The 7782-nt window shown below is 42.5% G+C and overlaps 1 protein-coding gene across 2 annotated transcripts in view; it reads left to right on the top strand.

The window, feature by feature from the left end:
* Positions 1-2418: 2418 nt before the first annotated feature.
* Positions 2419-7782, top strand: part of LOC105680967 — a 31639-nt gene continuing 26275 nt past the window's right edge. For both annotated transcript variants that reach the window (XM_033321691.1, XM_033321690.1), the window contains exon 1: positions 2419-3255. The gene's annotated coding sequence lies outside the window, so the exon portion shown is untranslated. The remainder of the gene's footprint in view (positions 3256-7782) is intronic.

The following is a 7782-nucleotide window of genomic DNA, read 5'->3' as shown; positions in this document are numbered from 1 at the left end:
GCTTTTACAGATGTAAAAATCGCGCGAGTGAAACATCTGTGAGCGTATCGTACAACCTAACAGCTGAACATCGTCTTTCCCGGATAACGAGATTTCCAATTTTTATTCGTCTCGGAGCAGATGTAAAAGTCATGTTAAAAAAAGGAAATATGGATAATGATAGTAAGGATTATACGCCCCACAAGCGTACCGTTGTTAAGACTACACGGCCTTAAATCCCCTTTAACAGGATAATAGAAAAGTTATCGGCGACGTTACAATAGCGGAGGGTGTTTGTAATTAATAGCCTTCCCACACACTGACGTTTCAACCTATTTTATCGATGTCGGATATGGAGGGGAGGGTGAAGTGGCTACATTCATTGATATTATTACACGGCGCTTAGTTTTAATTCTACTACTTATTTTAAAAATACTTCTTACCAAGTATTCGAAATACGAATAATGTTTTTATCTTCGTTAGCGACTCGCTCTTTGATTAAATATCAGTGTAAGAAACCGATCGTTAATGTACATTTTTATAGAAAGTAAAATAGTTTATAGGCAAAAGCATTACAAATAGCCTTTAGAATCGGAAGGTGAAAAGTTCTTCCTGACCCAACCTTTTCCTTTCTGATCCTAAAGGATAATTAATTAAGTTTGACTCACCGCATGAATTACAGGGACTCGAAGTCAATTAATTAATTGTAACTTAGTCCACCCTTGCGAAGCGTGCTCTAAGGGGATTTTGTCACCTTTTAAAAGCAGTTACGAAGACTCCGGACTTTCAGAGGCATAATGAATATCCTTTCAAAGCAACCGTCCTTCAAGCTTGCATATCGATTTATAAGCTGTCAGAAGAAAATCTACTGTTAATAAATAGTTCTAAGCGTAAATGTATATTTCGATATTTAGAATGGCGTTACGTAAAATGTATCAGTGTGCAGATTTCTTAACAATGCCTTATATCGCGGATAAAGGTTAAGCCGAAAGATCTTCGCTCGTGCAAACAGTAAACCATGTGAGAAGGATACGAAGACCGATAGGAGAGGGTAGTTAGAGAATAGGCGGGAATAAAAGAAACCCAGCAAGAGTAATGCCTGGGGAAGCAGTTAAATTCGTTGCATGTGTGCCCCCAAGAGATTTCTACTCGCCCCTACACCCTTTGTTTCTGCGTTAGGTAAGCTTTTGTTTCGGTTATACGACCGAGGATACCGCAGGCCCCAGTCCAATAAAACGAAAAACAGATCCCCTTTACAATGCCGCGCATTTGCATAATTTCGCGTAATCTCGGCCATTTTCGCTCTTCGCGAATCTCTTCGCCCTTTTACTACGAAGGAGAGGGAAAAATTAATTTACGAGCACTCGCTTGTCTCGAGCACGTATTTAAATCCACGGGTTTTCGCGTCAATTACCGTTACCTCCTTATATATACACCTGCTATCGTACGATGTATGAGCATACAAAATCGAATGTTTAACATTGGACGAATAACAGCAAACATCTTAAACTCACCTGCCGTGTCGAATTATATTTTTACTCGAACTGGAACGGTAACTGCCCAAACGTCATTCGTCCATACTTGTTATTGGCAGTAACGGAGCGCAGAGGTTCGTATAACTTTCGCGACTTGGCAAGGCAACGAGCAATAATGGAGAACGGAACTCGCAGGCGAGATGAATTCGAATGATTAAGAACGATTGGATTGTAGGTGCTCGCTTCAATTATGAGCAAGACACGCCATTCCCTCGTTATATCGCACTACTCTCGACCACAACGACCGAAGACGACGAGCATACCGGCGTGGACGCAGAGGCGCGAACTTTTAATACGTGTGAACGCTCCTTTATTAGTAGCGTGACCAATGAGCGCTGACGCTATTAATCAAACGTCTAACATCAGCCTGTGTGCGCTGTACACACACCCTACCGACTAGAGCGCGAACCGTTCTTCTTCCAATTATTATCGAACAGCGCAGTCTCGCGGATTTAGAATCTATTATCGATGGACCGATCGAATTCCTGGATGCGCGAACGCCGACCTAACTTTATCTCGCGCCTATCGGTGTCCCGTCTTTTCTACCATAGAAAATAACGGTGAAACGGTGCGAACGTTAAAATCGAAAAAGAAATCTTTTCTCTGCTTTACCGCTCGTTTAATCCAGATACGTATCTTTCCTACGAATTAATTATGAAAACACTTCCGGCGCAGCGAAAGCGGAAGTAGCGTGTAAAAGAAAGTCTAATCAGTGTAATGTATGTACGAACAATTCCACGTATAATTTTTTTCTATGAATATCTATATCGGACTGTCGCAAGTATGTATTTCTTTTCTTTTTAATTAAAATGATTTACGATATCCAATTATGATAAATATCAACGCGGTATATTCAGTGATTAGTAAAAACCGTTTTGACTCGCCGAGTAGAACGTAACCTAACTTTTTTGTCAACGTTCAATTCGCCGCGCAATGTTCGCATCGTAGCCGATTAATTAATCAAGTGTTTTCGCGGCGTGACACGTTTCTACCTGAGATTCTCGTATATCTCGTTTGTGCCTCCGTAATTAACGCGTTGAATTGTTCCCTATGATGCGATACGGAAACGGGAATATGTGTTAGTGCGATTGTAACGCGGCAGCTCGTGACTCGCGTCGATCGTATGCAAATCCAAATATAATCTGGCAGAGCCGGTGACAACGAGTAACGGTCGAGAAACCTTAGGTGATCCGAGGCGATCGAATTTCGAAATCGACACGACAACATCGCATAATGGCCATGCAGTTACAGGTGTGTCCAATCGTGATCGTTTCACTTTTTATTACTCGTGCCTCGAAGGTACAACGAACCGTGTCGCACTGTTCCTCGAATTAACTTGGACGCAGCAGAAAATTATATCGATGAGATGTCATTCCCACTTGGTTCGACAATAATATTTATCAATGAATGAAATAATCCATCTGACCTTTTTTATCAGAGTAATCGCAAGTAATTAGAAACGATATAAATAGCAATAACGAAGTAGGAAACCTCGAAAAGTTTTATCATTCTATCCGATCGAGAGTTACAAGAGCGTTTGATGGAATTGCCAACGACGCTGTAGAACGTTCAATTGACCATCTGTCGACATGTGTGTGTTTGCGTGTCTCGTTTGAAAAGAAGCAACGAGAAGTCACGTAAGGACCGAGGAGGAATAAAAATACCTTCTAACGACAAACGTAGGAAGCGGAAAATTCAACGCCATTTTACGCACGCCGAGATCCGTAACCGAGATTACGCGGTAAGTTATAACGATCTTATCTTTTATAACTATGTTTCATAATGCCTCTGAAATCGCCTTTAATATGGTATGATAGCAGTTAATAGATGTAGAAATAACGATACACATATAATTAAACGCGAAGAAACGTATGTTTGAAGGAATTTGAAATACAGATAAGTTTCTGTTTTAATAATTTCGATCTGAAGAAACTGTTGAAATTTGCATCAGAATGTATTTAAGTGCATTACAAATACGTAAATACGTAGAAACGTAGAACCCGGCCCGAGGGCACTGCGGTCGGCAAGTATCTTGTAATCTGTTTATCGTGTTCGCCCAGTTGCTTTCATGATGTCGATACTCCAAATTAACGTTTTATTGCGGCTGCGAAGGATATTCGTTACCACTCGGAGGGAGCTCGCGTGTCGTTAATACCAAGATCCAGGATGTACGTTTAAAAGTGGGGCAATTAAGGATACAAGGCAACACAATCCCTTGCTGTAATTTTCTCATTCTTGAAATCCACGTTATTCTCTGTAATTACTTAAGAAATGGAAATGCTCGTCGTTCACGAGTGACACTGAAATGTTTAATGCATTTGAGATTTGCAAAGAAGCGGCGTAGGATGAAGCAAGAGGGAAGTAGGAACAAATTCATTAGACTCGTCGATAATTGCGAGGGAAATACCATCCGAAACTTCTCACGATAGAATCTTTAATGCCATCCCAAGCACTTTCTTACCGAATAATTTAACAAGCCGAAGCACCTTTAATCACGAAGTTTTTCCTCCAACGTTTCCCTGCCCCTTTCTCCGCCTTTCTTTTTCCTTCGTTCGTTCGTCGAGTCTGCAATAATTTCCTCTTTCAAACGAGCAACACGAAGGGTGGGGGAAGATAGCGAAAAAACGTGGAAGAGAACACAGTAGTTGTTTAAAAGAGGTTCAAAGCGACTGACGAACAAATTACCGGGAAGTTTACCAATCCCGCACGCTTCTGCCCCTCCTCTTACTCTTTCTTTTTCTCTCTTTATCTCTCTTCTCGGCTCACCCTTCCCCGACTTCGTTGTACTCGTCTTTTTTATATATTAATCCCACCGCAACGACGCGCTGATAATCTTGGAAAGGGCTGTTTTAAATTGGCTCCTTTGACGCGATACGCCGCGCGATGAGTTTCATATCGGAATAATTTTCGAGTATCCCTCCCCACCCCTTCCTCTTCCCGTCGTTTCCTTTTTCCTTCTTTTTTCAAACCGCCGTTTTTACCGCGAGGCGTCGACCAGCAGCAACATCATCGATTCGCTAAACGTCACACTGTCGATACTCCTTGCAATTTGTCGGCAACGATGTTCTCTCGCCAATACGATCCTGTACTAGTCTCCGTAGTTGTCGTCTTTCCATTCTTTCGTTTTTTCTTTCGTTCGTTGGTCGTAAGGAAGGAGAGATATTTTCGTTATTTAAATTCGAATTTTTAAATTACCGACCAGTTCGGCGATAGTGATTTGTCATTGTTCATCATCGTGCATCGTTTGCAGGACATTAATCACCGGTGAGAAGGGATTGCAAAGTTAAGCGCAACATTGATGCGTCCGTGAAACAAAAGAAACAGGCGTAGCTGAGCGGCATGATGAATCCACCGGTAGCCAATTAAGTCCCAGGAGTGTCGTTAAACTACTACATACTCGTTAACGTTAAAATGTCGCTCAGCGAATAGGCAGGATGGTTTAAAACGAGGAAACGGACGTGAAAAATGACAATTACCGTGCGTTGCAGCGTTATCCCGTCAGGAAACTGGCAGGAGTCGCGAGACGACGAAACTGTTACATAAAATTTCGCAAAACGTATGTTTGCGACAGTGAGTTTCTAACGATTTCGTCGGCGCTCAAACCGTGTGAAACGTTGGCAGAGAAAAAAGGAAAAAACTAGCATAAACGACGAGGTATAAAACGAAAGAGCGAATTGTTGTCGCGGTGATGCGCGACGTCGCGTTTTATTGTGACATTATCGAACGCCTAGTTTTCGAAGCGTATGCCGTACGCTCCGGGCATTATTATTATTATATTCGGATCGTAACTAGAATAATTCGAAACGAGGAAACGGACGTGAAAAACGACAATTATCGTGTAACATAACAACACGGCATCAGGAAGCTATCGAGATTCGTGCAATAATGAAATTATTACATAAAACCACTCGGACCGTGTATTCGCGACGATGAAACGCCAACCGGGGTTCCTGTTCGTACATTCGTGCACGGAATGTCCTATCTTTGTTAACTTTCCTACGTAGCTCAAACTCTCTACAGGACGGTTTTATTTTCTTCTTTTAATCGATGCATATAATTATCGATGCTTATCGATGGGCAAAAGGGACTCGTCATAAGCGGACGAAAAGAATAAGCATCGTTGTACTCGAAGCGTAAGTAAGCGTTCATACGACTAAATTACAATTTCAATTTGGTGTATTACACGGCAACGGGAAGCTGTTCCAGGAAACGGTAACTTATAATTTTCTCAGATCTTGATCATCAAATTAAGGCCATCGTTACGTGTGGAGGCTACAACGGCAGACATAAATACCGAAGATCGCGTCTAATCAGCGCATTGTTTCCCGAACGTTCGAGTCTCGTTTTAGCGCGCACCGACAGCCGGTAGGCGAGCTAAATGCGCAGAAGGCTTTTTAATTCGCGTCTAAACAGTCGGCCGATTCCGCGGCGAGAAAAGAAAGTCGCCTTGACGACGGGTTTCTTCTATACAGGCGGATATTTAAAATGCGAGGAAATGAAATTGCCTAGGTGAAGCTCGCGCGCTCGTTTGAGAACCGGGAAGATGGTAAAATAAAGTAATTGTTGCTATTACCGGGCGACGATGCTCGTGTTGGTAAATTGCAGGTGTACATGCATATACATTATGTATAACACGCCGCGCGTTGATGCAGCTGTAGGTGTGCACCGAGGATTCTCTCTCTTCTGCGCGGCTTGTGAGAATCCGGGCAATTACGTGGCTTCGCTCGCTACGGAATATCTGGCTTGTTTATAACGAATTAATTTAGATGTCTTAATTGCCATCGGTTAATTGTTGTGGAACACGGAGCGCGAATATCGCGGCGGATCGTCGCTTCAAAGACACCCGGAATTCGCGAAATGGGATTGCGTTGCTTTCACCGAGTTCCACGCTTCCGCTCTGCGCGATCGTTCATTAAACTCCGCCTGCATGACTTACTTTTCGTCCAAATATTTCTAGTTGGCGAACGTCGCTACTTTTTCCAATCTTTGCCTTTTCCGATTTGTACTTTAACGTGTGCAAAACACCTTCTAAAGAATCACGCGAATAGCGTTTGCATTAAGTCTGTAGAAATATGACGCGTTGCCCGATGCTGTAATTATATTAATTAAAAGCTAACGGAATCCACGGTACGTGGCAGGGGTTAAAGGAGTCGAGATCTATTAAAATTATTTACAAGCTACGTTAAATTTTGTAAATTCCTTGGTCATTAGCGACTCGAGGAAATGATAAACTTAAATGCGTACGCGTCGGCGATTACAAACGCACATTATTCTCGCTTTCCTCCTGGGAAAGTTAAGGCATCGAGCGTGTTAATTATAATGAACGTTAAGTAACCGGTGTATACGGGCGCTATTATCGTTTGTACCGAGGCAACAAAATCGCGCAGTCCTGCATCACATCGGGGAAAGCAGTTTACAGCTTGTTACTTATCGCGATGAAGTGCACTAATGCGGTAATGCACGAGAAATCCTATCGACCGGCAAATCTACCATGAATTGAACATAACGATGTTCGAAACGGTACAATGCAACATCGTAATACATTTTTCGCAACTTTTCGCTTACACGATTTTTCGCCGTTATGCGTTTTCCGTTTTTTCCCCCCTTCCAATCGAATCGACCAAAGACGACGAAAAACTTAATTCTCTATTAGAATTCTGTTTATCAACGCAACGTGTAGAATCTCCGTAACGCGTCGGAGAAGATAATCTAAAGTGTCGAATAGAGACGTAGAGAGTGTATAGAGGGAACGTTGAGTAACCGGATCGCAGTTTAGTTTAACCCAAGGATTCGAGTGTACACAGTGAGTGCAGTGCAATGTATCCATATCGTATAGACGAGGAAATAACGAGGGAAGAGTAGAGCTATTGCAGGTAACGTGCAACTATCGCTACCGCCGCCTGGCCGAGGCAATGGCTCCTTCACACGACAGGCCAATAAAACGTTTCCATGGGATATGAGCAGCCTGCAAAATGCTAATCGCCTTGATTCCGACGCATTTTCGAACGGATTTCACTTGCCGCTCTTGAGGAAATAATTCTCTCGTCTTCCTGCCGTCACGAAAGAATTCTCTCTTCATTGTGTCGAGGCGAGAGAGTGCACTGCATCGCTGACATAAATCGCGTTATTCGTGAAACTTAATTGCACCGTTATCGGAATAATTAGAGCAACAATTACATATCTACGTACACGGTTGAATTATTAACATGGTTCGCCCGATACACGAACGATCGCGCCAGCTTTTTCTTTCTTTCCTTCTTTTCCTTTC

The sequence above is a fragment of the Bombus impatiens genome, unplaced genomic scaffold, assembly GCF_000188095.3.
Source record: "Bombus impatiens unplaced genomic scaffold, BIMP_2.2 scf_0478, whole genome shotgun sequence".
Lineage (NCBI taxonomy): Eukaryota > Metazoa > Arthropoda > Insecta > Hymenoptera > Apidae > Bombus > Bombus impatiens.
This window is presented reverse-complemented; position numbering and strand designations above follow the sequence as displayed.